This window comes from Cetorhinus maximus, chromosome 22 (genome assembly GCF_964194155.1).
Source record: "Cetorhinus maximus chromosome 22, sCetMax3.hap1.1, whole genome shotgun sequence".
Classification (NCBI taxonomy): Eukaryota; Metazoa; Chordata; class Chondrichthyes; order Lamniformes; family Cetorhinidae; genus Cetorhinus; species Cetorhinus maximus.
In genome coordinates, this window is record NC_135900.1 from 9,923,473 (window position 1) to 9,942,103 (window position 18,631).

Here is an 18,631-nt window from a genome sequence, read left to right on the forward strand (position 1 = left end):
GTTCTTCAGTACAACCCATTATCATGGATTGCCATACACCTTATGGGCATGGATTCCCTCTTAATTACAGCCTAATCTCATTACTGGGGTAATGGCTGGTATAGTTTCAACTCCCAACTCCCATTCATAGACTTTATACAAATGAACCTATCCTGAAGAAGAGAAGACAAAAAGGAAGGAAAGAAGGAAGGAATTGCATCTATGTAGCACCTTTCATGACCTCAGCCTGTTTCAAAGTCCTTTACAACCAAATCCAACTAAGTATTTATTGAAGAATCTTATGGCCTGAATTTTTCAGTCGGCCGGGAGGTTCGGTGGGAGTGGGTGAGGGCGTTCGAGAACCCAACCAACGCCCGCGATTGGATGCGCACCGCGGTTTTACACAGGCGGGCCAATTAAGGCTGGCCCAGCGTAATGCGCGTCTCTCGAGATCAGCGGGAAGGGCGGGTGCGGGGGGCGGGAGGCCAATGTCCGCCGGCTCCAATGGCGACCGGGCGGCCTATTCAAAAATGGCCCAGGCAGCCGTCCGAAGGCTGCCTTTGACTTCGCAGGTCAGCAATGCAGAACGTCGTCGGCGACCAGGGCAGGCGGGAGGGCAGGTCGGCGGGGCAGTCAGCCCCCCTCCGAGGTTTGCCGACGAGTGCCTCGCTGCCCTCCTGGAGGAGGGGGCAGCACACCGGGAATATCCTTGTCCCAAGGGATGGGAGGAGGAGGCCCCACCACCTCACCAAACATGCCTGGGAGGAGGTGGCATCACGGGTCAGCTCCCAGGATGGGGTGAGGCGCACGAGGGTGCAGTGCCGCAAGCGGTTTAATGACCTCCTGCGATGGGGGAAAGGCGAGTACCCTGCTGGCATGGGTCACTTTGCACAGCAGTTATGTGGGCACCCCAACCCCACCCCTTCTCAAGCCTCAGAGTTCTTAGAGTGTGAGTGGCAAATGTCATGGAGGCAGCATCTGGGCAAAGGGGTGAGCCCTGGCTGCTTGGAATGAGTGAATTGTGGCTCCAGGGGTCATGAATTGGCTGAGCCCTGCGAGGTGTTCCTCAGGCGGGGTTGGCCAGGCTGCAATGGCGCTGCAGGTACACGGTGGACTAATCAATGCTCCTCTCTCCTTTCAGGAGAAGGCTGCACACAATAATGCAGAGAGGCTGCGGACTGGCGGAAGGCAGCCCCACCTTCTAATCTTGTCCAGATACGAGCAGGAGGCACTGGAGCTGGAGAGGCGCCATGCGCCTAGACCAACCAGCCATGGTGAGGTTGGGGTGCCACAGGGAGGTAAGAGTGCCGTGCACTGAGGTCAGAATGTCTGTCAGTGCAACCATTCCACTGTTGTCTGTATATTGATTTGAGCCTCGAACATGGAATCCTCATCGAGAATGGAAAGACGAGGACACCCTGATCCGGATGCCAGGCAGGCACAGTAACAGTGTAACAACTTCAACTAATCACATGTCCTTGTTCTTCCTTTCAGGCTCACCAGAACACCCTCGGTCTCGGGAGGCTGAAGGACCACTGCTCACCCCTGAGGGCACGGATAATCTGGACACACCAGCGTCACACTCTCTCAGCCAGGCAGGCACCAGTGCAGATACCTGCACCTCGGTTGGGATAAGATCGTCAGCTAGTGTTCCAGGGCACAGCGGTGAGGGCACTTCACCCTCGCTTGAGGCGCAGGCAGAGGCAGAGAGTGCCCATGGCGCCGGCAGTCGGAGGACTGCTGGGGACCAGGAACATACTCAGTCGGTGGTTGATGATGAGCCTCTGGAGTCGTTCCTGAGGCAGCAGATGCTGGAAATCCAGCAGGGTGTGCGGGAGGATCTGGCGGAGATACATGAGGGAACGCGTGCCATGGTGTCCGTTGTGGAGGAGTCCATGCGGAGCATGAGCAATGCAATAACCCTCATGGAGAGAGTGGTGACTCTCATGGAGAGGCTCCTTCATGAGATCAATCATAGCTTCCTGGGGATGTGCTCGGGCCTACAAGCCCTCACACTGGCAATGACCTCAGCTGGTCACTGTCAGTGTGGGAGATGGATTGGGCACCCAGTGTCCCAGCTCGGTGCTCATCCATCAATGGTGAGCAGGGAGGTCCTAAACAACCTGACGTTGTCACACGAGCTGCTTGTCATCTCTGCGGGTTCCTCTCAGGGGACTCCGGATGATGGCAGCAGCTCCTCCGCTCGTCTGCTAGTGACCGTGGCATCCTATAAGGCTGCGGCGACTGGGGGGATACCAGCTGTGCCACTGGCCGTTCCCTCCCAGGTGGGGTCAGCACAAGCTCCACGGGCTAGAGGACGCCCGGCAAGATCTTCAAGGACAGCAGAGTGAGCAGGCTGTCTCCAATGCCGGCGCCAGTGAGGAGGGAGCACCTAGACATAACACCATAATTCACCTTAGGCACATCACGGGCTTATCACTGGTGCTTTCCTTTGCACCACTTTTAAGTTGTTTTTAAGTTGTTGTGATGTTAAACACCTTTTCATTAACTTTGATTTATGTATGCCAGATTATGAGGCAGTACATGTCTTTGTTCTCAACAAGCCTCTGGGTGCTTCATTAGCTCTGCAGGTGAATGGGAACCCATGATGTTGACTTGTTTGTCATTGAGCTTTATTGAAAAGGCACATGGTGCATGTTGCTGACCAAGCAAATGTTGCTCTCAGGTATCGAGTATGGAGCCTGCAGCCCTGGCATGTGGTAGTGGTTCATCTTTGATAGGCTAGCTGAAGGAGTGTTGGATCAAATCCTCCCAGGTGTCCCTGCCTCCCTGGAGTATGCTCGGGTCAGCGGCTATCCCCTCAGCGTTCTCCTGAGCGCGCTCGCCCTCGGACTCACTAATGGACTCATCGTCTGCAGCCAGAGCAGCTGCATCTACATCTTCTTCCTCCACTGCGTCGCCCCTTTCCAGCGTCAAATTGTGGAGAATGCAGCATGAAACCACTATCAGCAACACACGATCTGGGGGGTATTGCAGTGCGCCCCCTGAGCGGTCCAGGCATTGGAAGCGCACCTTGAGAAGACCGATGGTTCTCTGTACCACTGCCTTTATGGAGGCGTGGCTCCTATTGTACCGCTGCTCAGCTTCTGTTCTTGGATAGCGGAGAGGCGCCATGAGCCACCTTCTGAGGGGATAGCCCTTGTCACCCAGCAGCCATCCATCCAGCCGGGCTGGAGCACTGAAGAGCCTCGGCACCTGGGAGTGCCTGAGTATGTAAGTGTCATGGGAGCTGCCTGGGTACCTTGCACAGACTTGCAGAATCTGCATCCTGTGGTCACACACTATCTGCACGTTCATGGAGTGGAATCCCTTCCTGTTGACGAAGGCACCCAGCTGACCCGCTGGTGCCTTGATGGCCACATGTGGGCAGTCGATTGCACCCTGGACACGGGGAAACCCAGCAATCACTGCAAAGCCTCTGGCTCGCTCAGCCTGGCTGGCCTTGTCTGTGCAGTAGTGAATGAAAGTAAATGCATGCCTGAACAGAGCGTCTGTCACCAGCTTGACACAACTGTGGACAGCTGACTGGGAGACTCCGCACAGATCCCCCACCGAGTCCTGGAAGGAACCGGAGGTATAGAAGTTGAGGGTCACTGTGACCTTCAGCACCACTGGCACGGGGTGTCCACCCACACAGTTGGAGCTGATCTCAGGGCTGATCGTCTGATAGATGGAGGTCACAGTCTCCCTGGAGAGACAGAGCCTCCTTTGGCCTTGCACCCTGACATATTGAGGTAGCTGCATCGCCGTCTGTAAACCCTGGCAGCAGGATAGTGGCATCTTCTGTGGCCCCTTCCGCCTTGCACTCCCTGCTGGCCCTGTGCCCCTTGTGCCTTCACCTGTCCTCCCACAGGTCGCTCCCCTGGAGGCTGAATCGGGACACCTGGCCTCCTCTCCCTGCTGGCTCTCTCTTCCTCCTCAGAGGAGGTGCCTCCAGCAGAGACCACAATCCCCATTCCCAGGGTAAGGGAAGGCTGTCTGACATCGGGAAGGCCCCCAGTGTTATGACTCTTCCGGAGTCCTGAACTGAAGCCTGTTATTTCTGTCAAAGCAGCCCTGAAGCGAAATGAAGTTGTCCTGTTCATACAAGCAAGTAGCAGTAAGTAATAATCTAAAGTCCTAACAACTCGCATTCGTGACCCCACTCACCCCTCTTATCCCGCCCGTGGATGAGGTTTATACAAATGTCTCCTACCCGCCTGCCCGTTGCGCCCTTGTGATGCCCTGAAACTCACACAGGCTGGGAAAAATCGCTGTCAATTGCTGCCTCAAGGGCCTTAACTGGCCTGTTAATTAATGGCAGGCGCGCCTCTGAACTCATAGTGCACCCGCTTTCCGAAATATCGTGATGACGCGCGGTGATGTCAGGATGCACGCCCGTGCATCTGTGTTGGGCCCGCCCCCGCATGCCAACTGTAACATTCTGCCCTATAACTATTTATCGAAGAATCTAAAGAAGAGCCATATAGACTCGAAACGTTAACTCTGTCTTTCTCTCCACAGATGCTGTTAGACCTGCTGAGTTTTTCCAGCATTTTCTGTTTTTGTTTCAGATTTCCAGCATCCGCAGTATTTTGCTTCTAAGTATTTATTGAAGTGTAATAAATGTTGTAAAGTAGGAAATATGGCAGTCAATTTGTGCACAGCAAGCTCCCACAAAATGGCAATGTGATAATAGCCAGATAGTCTGTTTCTGCGATGTGGATTGAGGAATAAACACTGGCTAGGAGAACAGGGTAACTCTCCTGGTCTGCTTTAAACTGGCGCCATGGGATCTTTTGTGTCCACCTGAGAGGGCCTCTGTTTAACGCCTCATCCAAAGAATGGCACCTCAGACAGCGCAGCACTCCTTCAGTACTGCAGTGGGGAGTCAGCCTAGATTTTTGCACTTAAGGCCAGAATTTTACGCCTCGCAGGCAGGTGCACGCCCGACCCAATCAGACGTTAAATAGTGCGAGAAGACGCCGGGCAAGCGCCCCGATGTTATCCCAAACACGCGCAGTCTTCAGGTCGGCAGGTGTGCACAGGTGTCGGAGCCACGCCCGCCATCAATTAAGAGGCTACTTAAGGCCATTAAAAACACAATCAAACCAGATTTCACGTTGCCCGTGTGATTTCGCACTCATCTCACAGGCAAAACGGGCAGGCGGGCAGCCCACATTTTGCAAAACCTTGTCCAAGGGCAGGATAAAAAGGGCCAGCAGCATTGCCAGTGTGAGTAGTGAAGAGTTTAGGAGATAGTTTGCTGCTGGTTGCTTATTTGAACTAGACAGCTTCATCTCAGTTCTGAGCTTCATTCTTAGCATTTCCAGGCTTCATTTCAGGACTCAGTGACGCCTCCAAGGCCCCCAGAGAATTTTCACCATGTGGACCCTTCCAAGTATCAGATGTAAACCCATTTTATTTTGGGTTTGTGTGATGAAAGCTGTTCTGATGCTTAGGTCACAGTGGCTACTGATGACGTGTTTCGATGACAGGTGAAAAATCTTCACAGACCAACTAATTGCAACAGCAGATTGTTTGCATTAAGCAGTCGGTGAAATGATGCAGAGGTAAAGTGAAGACTATGAAATCACTGAAAATCTGGAATAGTTGTATTAGGTTATTATGTCAACAGCACTTTTAACACTGCAATCGTTCTTCAGTAACAACCCATTATCATTGATTTCCATACACCTTATGTGCATGGATTCCCTCTTAATTACAGCCTAATCTCATTACTGGGGTAATGGCTGGTATAGTCTCAGCTCCCTTCTTTCAGGGCCTTCTTTTACCCTGGTAATGGGGATTGTGCTCTCCGCTGGAGGCACCTCCTCCTCTGAGGAAGAGAGAGACAGAAGGGAGAGGAGGCCAGGTGTCCCAGTGCGGTTTCCAGGGGAGGGACCTGTGGGAGGAGAGGCGCAGGCACAAGGGGTGCAGGGCCAGCAGGAATTCCAAGGCCGAAGGGGCCGCAGAAGATGCCACTATCCTGCTGCCAGGGTTTACAGGCAGCGATGCAGCTACCTCAATATGTCTGAGGTGCAATGCTGAAGGAGGCTCTGCTTCTCCAGGGAGAGTGTGACCTCCATTTGTCAGATGATTGGGCCTGAGATCACCAACAACTGTGTGGGTGGACACCCCATGCCAGTGGCTTTGAAGGTCACAGTGGCCCTCAACCTCTATGCCTCCAGCCCTTTCCAGGCCTCAGTGGGGGATCTGTGTGGAGTGTCCCAATCAGCTGTCCACAGTTGCATCAAGCTGGTGTCAGAAGCTCTGTTCAGGTGGGTAATGACATTTATTCATTTCCGTATAGATGAGGCCAGCCAGGTTGAGCGAGCCAGAGGCTTTGCAGCGATTGCTGGCTTCCCCTATGTCCAGGGAGCAATCGACTGCCCACATGTGGCCAAGGGAGTCAGCTGGGTGCCTTCGTCAACAGAAAGGGGATTCCACTGATGAAAGTCCATATAGCGTGTGACCACAGGGCTCAGATTCTGCAAGTCTGTGCGTGGTTCTTTAGCAACTTACATGATACTTACATCCTCAGACACTCCCAGGTGCTGAGGCTCTTCAGTGTTCCAGACCGATTGGAAGGATGACTGCTGGGTGACAAGGACTCTCCATTGATAGGCTAGCTGCCACCTCTTCCCAAGCTCTTTTTGTCAGGTGCGGTGGCCTCCTCTTTCCATCTATGGGGACAAGGGTGTCACTCCTCTGGGCAGCCACCTCCTCCAGGAGGACCACGAGGCACTCATCCGAAAACCCGGGAGGGGCTGAGTGCCCACCGGACCTGCCCTCCTGCCTGGCGTCTCCAGCTGCACTTGAGGCCATAACTTTAGTTTACAGAATGCTGCAAATACGCTTTTCCCTGGCAGCCTTCAAGGAGTTGGACCCGACGGCTGACAGGCCCCTGCCCGGCCCTTCCTGACCATCGGGAAGATGCATTTCACGCTGTGCGGGCCTTAATTGGCCAGCCAGCGTGAAATCGCGGACCAGGGGCCAATCACAGGTGGTGGCCCGTTTCCCAACCGGTCACAGGCCGGCAGATCCTGCTCGTCTGCCAAGGGTAAAATTCAGGCCTAAGTCTCACTTGAGTCCACAACCTTCTGATTCAGAGGTCAGTGTGCAATCAGCAAAGCCAGGACTGGCAAAATAGTCCAAAAAAATCCACCCACCATCAGCACTGTGATAAACAGTTTGGTGTATTGCACTGAACTGTCTGTCATGTGTTTTATTGATGCAAATTTGATATACTTTAGTCAAAAAGACAGACAGCCTATTTTACCATACAGATTTACTGTAATTCCATCGGGGATAAGGGGCTCCAGTTATGTGTGGAGAGAAGCTGGGATTGATCCTCTTCTGAAGAAGAATCGTATTGGACTCGAAACGTTAACTTATTCTCCCCTCACAGGTGCCGCCAGACCTGCTGAGTTTTCCTGCCATTTTCTGTTTTTATTTATTGCGCTCCTGAGAGTTGAGAAGGTTAAGGGGAGATTTAAGAGAGAGATTCAATATAATGAGAAGTTTTGATGGAGTAAATAATGAGAAACTGTTTCCTCATTAGGGTGAGTTGGTAACCAGAGGAGACAAATTTAAAATAATGGATTAAAGAGCCAGAGGCGGTAATGTTGGGAAACAGTTTTACTCAGGGAGTTGTTATGAACTGGAATGCGCTACCTGAAAGGCCCTTTCACACACTAGTACAGTGCAGTACTGAGGGAATGCTGCACTGTCAGAGGTGCCATCTTTTGGATGAGACGTCAAATGGAGGACCAAGATCCCATGGCAACTATATTGAAGAAGAGCAGGGGCGTTATCCCTGGCATCCTGATGAACATTTATCTCTCTAATATCATCACTAAAACAGATCATGTCACATTGCTGCTTGTGGGAGCTTGCTGTGCAGAAATTGGTTGCCATGAGCCCTACATTACAAAAGTGACTACATTTCAAAAGTACCTCATCAAGGAATTCTGAAGACCAAAGTTGCTATAAATGCAAGTATTCCTTTTTTAAAGGTGGTGGAAGCAGATTGAATGATTACTTTCAAAATTGAATTGGATAATTACTAGAAAAGGGAAAGTATTGCAGGACTATGAAGAAAGAGCAGAGAAGTAGGACTAAATGGAAAGCTCTTTCACAGAAACATGATGGGCTGAATGGCTTTCTATTATGCTGCATCAGCCTACGAATCTAAGTGGGGGAGTATTTTTACTGTTCTGGATTTTTAAAAATTCATTCACGGGGTGTGGGTGTCGCTGGCTGGGCCAGAATTTATTGCCCATCCCTAATTGCCCTTGAGAAGGTGGTGGCGAGCTGCCTTCTTGAGCCGCAGCAGTCCATGGGCTGTGGGTACACCCACACAGTGCTGTTAGGGAGGGAGTTCCTGGACTTTGACCCAGCGACAGTGAAGGAACGGCGGCGATATTCGCAATTCGGTTTGCAAACTGGACACAACAGTTAAATGGGATCAAGGGGCTCGAGCAGTGGAACGAATAAAATCATTTAGCAATTTTTTGATTCATTTATCGGTACTTCTTCATGTGAGTTTATTGAGTTAGATAACAGAACAGGCTGGAGTGACTGAATTACTGATTGTCAATCAGTCACTCAGTTCTGATGAAAGATCGTCAACCTGGGAGGTGGACCGGGATTTTCCGGCCCCTGGAATCCGCCATGGGAGATTTGGCTGCGCAGCCCAGAGGTCCGCTGGCTTTCGGCGGGATCGGATGACCACAGCAGCGGTCAGGGCCGGGAAACCCCAATCGGTTAACTCTGCTTCTCTCTCCGTGGATGCTGCCAGGCTGACTGAATGTTCCCAGCTTTTCCCTCTTTTTATCTAATCGTTTAAATGTGTTGGTCAATTCTTGTTCCTGTAATCTGTCTCAATGCAGTTTTCATCTCTGGCCCTCGACATTGCAAACCTTGCTTTCAGAAGAAGGAACGAGGGCGAATGTGGTCAGTAGATGGGCCAAGGGGGGTAAGAAGCCTTTGACTGGAGATGAACCTGATTAATTGCATTTAGTTTGTCAGCTTCGCATCCAGAGTGAGAGGCCCAAGACCTAAGGTGGGATTTTCCCCTCAGCAGACGAAGTGCGGTGACGGGCGGGAAAAGCGGCTTATTCCAAGCCGACCCCAGCAACCGGCGCGTCCTCGCACCCCATTGTCCACCTCACGCCTCATTAAATATGCACCGGCCGGAATCGCGCCATTTCGCCGGCGGGGCAGCCTGTGATTCGCCAGCCCCGCTGTGACCTCAGTGGATCCTCACTCCGGGCGCCAGGTTTGAACCGTGCCCCTGCACACAGATCTTTCAATGTCTGTAGCCCAGGCCTGCTCCAGGCCAGAGATGGCCCCCCCAAAAGCGGGAAGAGTGCGGCCCCCAGGTTTAGTGACTCCTCGCTGGGTCACCTTCTGGATGCTGTTGAGGCCCGCCGTGATCTTCTCTACCCTGGGGATGGCCAGCAGAGATTCAACAAGGCCACCAACCCGGCTTGGGATGGGGGTGCCTGTGGTGGTGAGCACCACCTCAGCCCACAGAACAGCGATACAGTGCTGCAAACGGGTGAATGATCTCATCTGCACAGCCAGGGTAAGACAACCTTCTCATCTCTCTCAGCTCACACTCTCACTAGCTCCTCACACAGGGTGACAGTCCACAGGGGTCTCACACACGACCAGCACATGGGACATCAGCACTCACTCTCCCACACACACACACACACACACACGCCCTGACATTTCCATCTGGGCTCACATCCTGTGCAATTCACACCCTCATCCCGTACACAGTTCCACTCAGCACCCACACGAGGCAGGCATCCTTATCATCAGGGGCGGCATGGCATAGTGGTATTGTCGCTAGACTAGCGCACCAGAGACCCAGGGTAATACTCTGAGGACATGGGTGCAGAAGGTGGTGGATGGTGGAATTTGAATTCAATAAAAATCTGGAATTAAAAGTCTAATGATGACCACGAAACCATTGCCGGTTGTTGTAAAAGCCCATCTGGTTCACTAATGCCCATTAGGGAAGGAAATCTGCCTTCTTTACCTGGTCTGGCCTACATGTGACTCCAGACCCACAGCAAAGTGGTTGACCCTTAACTGCCCTCTTAAATGGCCTAGCAAGCCACTCAATTGTATCAAACCGCTAAAAAGTCTAAAAGGAATGAAACCGAATGGACCACCAGACATCGACCTAGGCACTGGAAATGACAACGGCAATCTCAGCCCTATTGACCCTGTAATATCCTCCTTACTAACATCTGGGGGCTTGTGCCAAAATTGGGAGAGCTGTCTCACAGACTAGTCAAGCAACAGTCTGACATAATCATCCTTACGGAATCATACCTTACAGATAATGTCCCAGACACCATGCGCAACATCACTGGATAGGTCCTATCCCATTGGCAGGACAGACCCAGCAGAGATAGTGGCACAGTGGTATACAGTCAGGAGGAACTTGCCTTGGGCGTGCTTAACATCGACTCTGGACCACATGAAGTCTCATGACGTTAGGTCAAACATGGGCAATAAAACCTCCTACTGATCACCATGTATCATTCTTCCTCAGCTGATGAATCAGTGCTACTCCATGTTGAACATCACTTGGAGGAAGCACTGAGGGTGGCAAAGGCACAGAATGTACTCTGGGTGGGGGACTTCAATGTCCATCGACAAGAGTGGCTCGGTAGCACCACTACTGACCGAGCTGGCCGAGTCCTAAAGGACATAACTGCTAGACTGGGTCTGCGGCAGGTGCTGAAGGAATCAACAATAGAGAAAAATGTACTTGACCTCATCCTCACCAACCTACCTGCTGCAGATGCATCTGTCCATGACAGTATCAATAGGAGTGACAACCGCACAGTCATTGTGGAGATGAAGTCCTGCCTTCACATTCAGTATACTCTCCATCGTGTTGGCACTACCACCATGCTAAATGGGATAGATTTTGAACAGATCTAGCAACTCAAGACTGGGCATCCATGAGACGCTATGGGCCATTGGCAGTAGCTGAATTGTACTCGAACACAATCTGTAACCTCGTGGCCCAGCATATCCTCCGCTCTACCATTACCATCAAGCCAGGTGATCAACCCTGGTTCAATGAAGAGTGCAGGAGGGCATGCCAGGAACAGCACCAGACATACCTAAAAATGAGGTGTCAACCTGGTGAAGCTATAACACAGGACTACGTGCATGCCAAACAGCATAAGCAGCAAGTGATAGACAGAGCTAAGCGATACCACAACTAACGGATCAGATCCAAGCTCTGCAGTCCTGCCACATCCAGTTGTGAATGCTGGTGGACAATTAAACAACTGGAGGGGGGGGCACCATGAATATCCCCATCCTCAATGATTGGGGAGCCCAGCACATCAGTGCAAAAGATAAGGCTGAAGTATTTGCTACAATCTTCAACCAGAAGTGCCAAGTGGATGATCCATCTCGGCCTCCTCCAGAGGTCCTCAGAATCACAGATGCCAGCCTTCAGCCAATTTGATTTACTCCACGTGATATCAAGAAATGGCTGAAGGCACTGGATACTGCAAAGGCTATGGGCCCCAACAATAATCCCAGAATAGTACTGAATGCTTGCGTTCCAGAACTTGCCGTGCCTCTAGCCAAGCTGTTTCAGTAAGCCACAAGACTGGCATCTACCCAGCAATGTGGAAAATTGCCCAGGTACGTCCTGTACACAAAAATCAGAACAAATCCAACACGGCCAATTACCGCCCCATCAGTCTACTCTCGATCATCATTAAAGTAATGGAAGGGGTTATCAATAGTGCAATCAAGTGGCACTTGCGTAGCAATAACCTGCTCACTGATGCTCAGTTTGGGTTCCACCAGGGCCACACAGCTTCTGACTTCATTACAGCCTTGGTTCAAACATGGACAAAAGAGCTGAACTCCTGAGGTGAGGTGAGAGTGACCGCCCTTGACATCAAGGTAGCATTTGACCGAGTGTGGCATCAAGGAGCCCTAGCAAACCTGGAGTCAATGGGAATCAGGGGGGAAACTCTCCACTGGCTGGAGTCATACCTAGCACAAAGGAAGATGGTTGTGGCTGTTGGAGGTCAGTCACCTCAGCTCCAGGACATCACTGCAGGAGTTCCTCAGGGTAGTGTCCAAGGTCCAACCATCTTCAGCTGCTTCATCAATAACCTTCCTTTCATCATAAGGTCAGAAATGGGGATGTTCGCTGATGATTGCACAATGTTCAGCACCATTCACAACTCCTCAGATACTGAAGCAGTCCATGCCCAAATACAGCAAGACTTAGATAATATCCAGATTTGGGCTGACAAGTGGCAAGTAACATTCACGCCGCACAAGTGTCAGGCAATGACCATCTCCAACAAGAGAGAATCTAACCATTGCCCCTTGATGTTCAATGGCATTACCATCACTGAATCCCCCACTATCAACATCCTGGGGGTTACCATTGATCAGAAACTGAACTGGACTAGCCACACAAATACTGTGGCTACAGGAGCAGGTCAGAGGCTAGGAATCCTGCGGCGAGTAACTCACCTCCTGACTCCCCAAAGCCTGTCCACCATCTAGAAGGCACAAGTCAGGAGTGTGATGGAATACTCTCGACTTGCCTGAATGAGTGCAGCTCCAACAACACTCAAGAAGCTTGACACCATCCAGGACAAAGTAACCACTTGATTGGCACCTCATCCAGAAATATTCACTCCCTCCACCACCGACGCACAGTAGCAGCAGTGTGTACCATCTACAAGATGCACTGCAAAAACTCACTATGGCTCCTTAGACAGTACTTTCCAAACCCCGATCACTACCATCTAGAAGGACATGGGCAGCAGATTCATGGGAGCACCACCACTTGGAAATTCCTCTCCAAGTCACTCACCATCCTGACTTGGAAATATATAACGCCGTTCCTTCACTCGCTGGGTCAGTCTTGGAACTCCCTCCCTAACATCACTGTGACTGTACCTACAGCACATGAACTGCAGCAGCTTAAGAAGGCAGCTCACCACCACCTTCTCAAGGGAAATTAGGGATAGGCAATAAATGGTGGCCTAACCAGCGAAGCCCACATTCCATAAATGAATAAAATAAAATCTGCCTTGGCATGCTTCCTGCTCACATTCTCTCCATCTGTCTTCATGGAGGCACAGGCTGAGGCAACACTGAAGGGTAGGCGTGTATGTTTGTATAACACTTTGTGGGTATTTATGGGGGCATCAACCAGCTCCAACTGCTGATATGCGTGACTCATGTCAAGCTTTGGATACATTGTCCCTCTTGTTGATTTGGCATATAGGTCTTCGATTTTGGCAATAGGGTACCTGCCCAGTTTGGCTGCTCTGTTGACCGTTAGTTTATACTCCCCACAGATCTGAACAGGCTGGTCTGGTTTAAGGACAGGAATTATGGGTGCTGCCTACTCTGAGGACTGAACCACTCTTATGACACCCAGCCTCTCCAGTCGTTTCAGCTCAGCATCAACCTTCTCTCTCAGGGCGTATGGCACCAGTCTTGCTTTCAAGAAACGAGGGGTTGCTTCTGGACCCATGTAAATCTTGGCCTGTAGGCCTTGGATTTTTCCCAGTTCATCCTTGAAGATGGTGTCATTTTTTTTGGTGGTCCACCTGATCTCAACTGGAAGGTTTCGGATCAGTTTAACTTAATCTCCTTTAACCAGTCACGCCCTAGAAGGCTTGGCCCTTCACCTTCTACCACCATCACTGGTAGCTGTGCCGATTGGTGTCTATAATGAACAGTTGCTCTGGTGATATCTTTTACTTGGATTTCTTCACCTGTGTACGTTTTCAACTTGGCAGATGTTTGTTCCAAATTTAATTGCTGATCACCTTTATTTCAATATGCGGACGTGCGTTCTCCTATTACAGTGATGGAAGCACCAGTGTCTACTTCTATGTTTAATGGTTTACCATTCACTTGCACTGTAACAAATATTGACTCTGTCTTCCCAACTTTCATGTTGAATAGTGAATAAATGTCCGAATTGACTGTTTTGGGCTCTTCTACACCATAGACTTCATTGGACTTTTTTGTTGTTTGGAAGCCTGTTTAAATCTCACTTTGCACTGTCTCATTATGTGTACATTTCTGTGACAAAAATAACATTCTACTTTTTTAAATTGCCAGTTGCTAGGAGATTGATTGTTTCCATGTAGCTGAAAGTTATTTTTTGATTTAGTTGCTAAGCTGTTTCATCTCATTTTTCGATCAGCGGGGGCTGTTTCCCGCTTTGCAGCTGAGTCCCGGCTTCTAGTGCCACTTTCGGCTGACTGTTCCCACCCGATTTGGAGCACGGCGCCATTTTGTGCCCCTTGAATTGCTTGTGAATCCCTTACAGGACTTTCCATCGTCAGTGCTGTTCCTAACGCTTTCTTAAAATCAAGATTCACTTCAGCCAGCAATCTTTGCTGAATAGCGTCTCCCAGCCCGCCACATACTAAACAATCTCTGAGCATGTCATTCAGGGTTTCACCGAAATCACAATATTCCATTAGTTGTTTGAATTTCACCAGGTGGATAGCAATTGTCTCACAGAGAGCTCTATTCTCTGAATTGAACCTAAACCTCTGCATTTTGACTAAGGGCTTGGTTGAAAATGTCCCTTAACGAGGTCTACTAATTCACTGAAAGTCTTCGATTCTGGGGCAAGGGAGGCCATCAAGCTTCAAATTAAACTATAACTTTTGCTCCCACAAATACTCAGGAGGATCGCTCTCCTCTTTTCCTCCCCCGTGATTTTGTTTGCTTGAAAGAACAACGCAAGACATTCTATATATTGAGACCAATCGTCTGTGGCTGGCTCAAAGGGATCAATTCTGCCAAACTGTGGCATTTCAGATGAGTATATCTTCTGTTATTTTTAACAAACTTAGATACTCGTAATTGCTGGGTGAGGTACGGCACTGATCCTGATTTATCCTTGTTGCCAGTTTGTTATAGAGTTGATCTTCAGACAACTTTTCTTAGTGGAAACATTTGGTTTTATTTACAAGACAGCAACAGCAACTACACATGTGTATCAAACTCCATAACCAAAGAAGAACTCTCCCTGTAGAGGCTCCCCCGTGCTGCTAACACATTGCTTTACACAGATCATGTGATCTTACAACACAGGATTCTCCTTAAAGCTACAGTCCAACATTACCCAAAACTATAATTACTACATTCCTCCCCCTTTAACCTTTCGGTACACGTTGTATTTACAAGGATATTTATCTCACGACATTACAATATTTACAAAAAGGTCACGAAATTACCTTCCCTTTTCTCTATCTTGTCTTCCCCACCACCCCCCTCCCCTGAGGAGCCCTTGCCCTCCAGCCCCCTCCCTTTTCTCTGCCTTGTCTTCCCCCCCTCCCCAGTTGAGCCCTTGCCCTGTAGCACATTACAACCCGCCCCTGCCTTACCGCTGGTCTGGTGTATAGCGCCTTGTCTTTGTAACCTCCCCTTGAAAGCGAGCTGGTGCTGCCTGCGAAGCCGGCGCAGAGTCCGAGGTGACGCGAGCGCAAGGTGGGCGAACAAGCCTCGAGGTCAGGAGTGAAGTGTAGGTTCCAGGTGCACGCCGCTTATAGTTGTGAATGACTCCGCTCTAAATAGACATCCGCTTGGCCTTTTGATCCAGCGTGGGGGCTCGCCTTCATAATGAGCAAATGATGTTCCCGAACGTGGTGTGGTGGGAAAGTGTGCCGCCATTAAGGGCGGTTGCGGGTGACTGCAACCTGTCTTTACCCCGACGAAACGCTGACTTTATCGCTCCCACGATGTTTTCTCCTCCCGCCCAACGGGAGGGCGTTCGTTGCCGGAATAGCTGTGTGTGAGCCCAGAAATGCCTTGAGAATGCCTTGAGAATCTTCCACCTGGCAGCGTTAAATATCTTTGCCAGCAAAGCACCGTGCGACGTGAGAACTGTAAATGCTGGAAATGCCTCAGTCTCCTGACAGCTGAAAGTCTCCCCCATGATTCAAATTGAGAAACTGTGAGTCAGAGCGAGGAGAATGAATGTCAATCACATTGGACTGGCAGAATGTGGGTCAGTGAAACACCTGCATGAGCTAAGGTCAGTATCCACACATTTCTCAATGAGATAATACAGCTAACACAATCGAAATAACTTGGGTATCAACATTTGCTTGGGTATTTTAGTGAACAGTACACAAATACAGCTGTTATTTAAAATAGCACCTGTAATGTCAGCATTCTGCGATTACTACTACAAAAGCGTGAGGGATAATTTTCCGACTTTGCTCTTCTGCTTGTAGTGTCTCCCACCAGGAATGCCTGTCGCGAACTTGGACATAATGCGTGTGAGTTGCCCATCGGCTCTTCCATCAATGGAGGACCCCCCACGTTAAAAGTTAACTACAGTGTTACCTTGCCTCAATCTCACTCAGTCAACAACCAATTGAAACAACCTAGACATTTGGGGTAATTTCACAAGGCTCACGATCAAAGGTAGGGCTATAGGAACATTAGGATGAGGAGGAGGCCATTCGGCCCCTTGGGCCTGCTGCACCATGCAGTTAGACCTTAGCTGATCTGTTCCACAAATCTATTTACCTGCCTTCTCTCTACATCTCTTACCTAACAAAAATCTATCCGTCGTCACAGACTTAAAAACTCCAACTGCCCCCCATTATCCATAACCTTTTGCGGGAGGGAAGTCCCTATAATGAAAGACTTTGATAAGTATCTTAAAGTGCTTGACATGCAATGCATTAATTTGAAGAGCAGCGACTGGTGATTAAGTAGGGTAATGGGGCAGCCATTTTCCATGCAGTGGGACAGGTAAAGAGCAATGCGAGAAACAAAATGTTAACCAGTGTTGGTTGAAAGACGCGATGGCATTGCTGCCTGTTCTGTGTTTTTGCTCCATTGTTGCAGGTTTTCTTCTCTCTTTGTGCTCTTCCACGTTCTCTCTTTCTATCTTTCACCCATTCTCTTTCACTCCCTCTTTCCCTCCTGTTGTAATGTTCCATCTTGAAACATTCAGCTTTTTTAAAAAAAAATACATTAAATTTACTCTTTATCTGGCTGATATTTAATGAGTTGAAGTTTGCTTTGCAATAAAGACGTGTACAAATGTTTCCTTCAAAAAAAGATAGCCCCAGCTGGGCACCAGTTACACTGCCATAGGGCCCAAACCGACCTTATTAGGACTTTTGCAGAAAATGCAAATGGAGGAACACAGGAACAGGAGTAGACTACTCCACCCCTCAAGTCTGTTCTGCCATTCAATGAGATTATGGCAGATCTGTGACTTAACTCCACATAACCGCTTTCACCACACATCTAAAAACCTATCAACCTCAGATTTAAAATTAAGAAATGATCTAGCATCAATTGCCATTGAGTTCCAAACTTCTAGCACTCTTTGTGTCTAGAAATGTTTCCTAATTTCTCTTCCGGAAGGGTCTGGCTCTAATTCTCAGATAGTCCTAGACTCCCAAACCAATGGAAATAGTCTCTGTCTATCTCCCCTATCTGTTCCAAGAGTAAATGAGAGTTTTGTTAGGGATATTTAAAAGTGCTTCTGCTGGTGGCTAATAACATCTGTATGGTATCATCACCTCCTCTGGGTCTCGTTCTGTGCACGACGCTAACAGTTGGGGGAATTAAATTGAGTGCAAGATCGATTCTGGTTTATTTGTGCTGGCCTTATGAACATAGGAACAGGAGGCCACTGGCTGTGTCAAACCTGTTCCACCAGTAAAGGAGATCATGGTTGACATCTTCTAGCCTGGGAGCTTCAGGACCCTTTCGTCACTGCTGATCTGGAGGAGAGAGAGAGGATTGGCAATTAACTTAGAATCCTCAATCTCTCATTAAAAAGTTCTTGTTAGTTACTACACTAGGGCTGTTCATCCAAAGGTTATCGAAACTAGGTCCTTGGTCGCGTTCAATCTGCAATCATGACCCTGAGTTTCCTGTCACCTATCAATTCAATTCTCCACTTTGCTCCCTCTCTGACCTCTCTGTCCTTGGCCTGCTACAGTGTTTCAGTGAAATTCAACACAAGCTCGAGGAACAGCACCTCATCATTCGGTTTGGCACCCTACAGCCTTCTTGGCTCACCATCAGTCGGGATTTTCCGTTCCCGATCGTGGTTGGCATCATGGCGGGCAAGGAAGCTAAATCCCGTGGGAAGGCCCAAAACCGGTTTTACGACAACGTAAAACAAGGAAGCGATTGTGCGCCTCAGCCGCCAATGGTGGGCTGTGTGATTCCCGCCGCCGAGCATTGCGACTGTCATTAGCATAAATCAGCGTCTCATTATGACACCTCCTGGAGGGAATCATCTCTCCACGCTGGATGAGGAGCCCACGTCGGCGTGCTATTAGAACGACGTGATCCACAACAGGGTTTCGATGACGTGCAGCTGAGGTGAGCTCGCATACCCTGCATCGCGCAGCACCCGCAAGGGTCAGCGCCAGGCTTCACAGGCAGCACCGCATCGGTTTCAGGGCGGGGTCTCACAGGCAAGTCTCTACAGCTACCCACACCCGGGTTAAGGCGGGGGGGTGGCTTTCACTGTGCTGCAGGGGCAAGGCAGGGCATTGCTGAAGGGGCAAGGCAGGACTGAGGGAAGGGAAGGGAAGGGGCTGCAGGGCAAGGGCTCCGCTGGGGT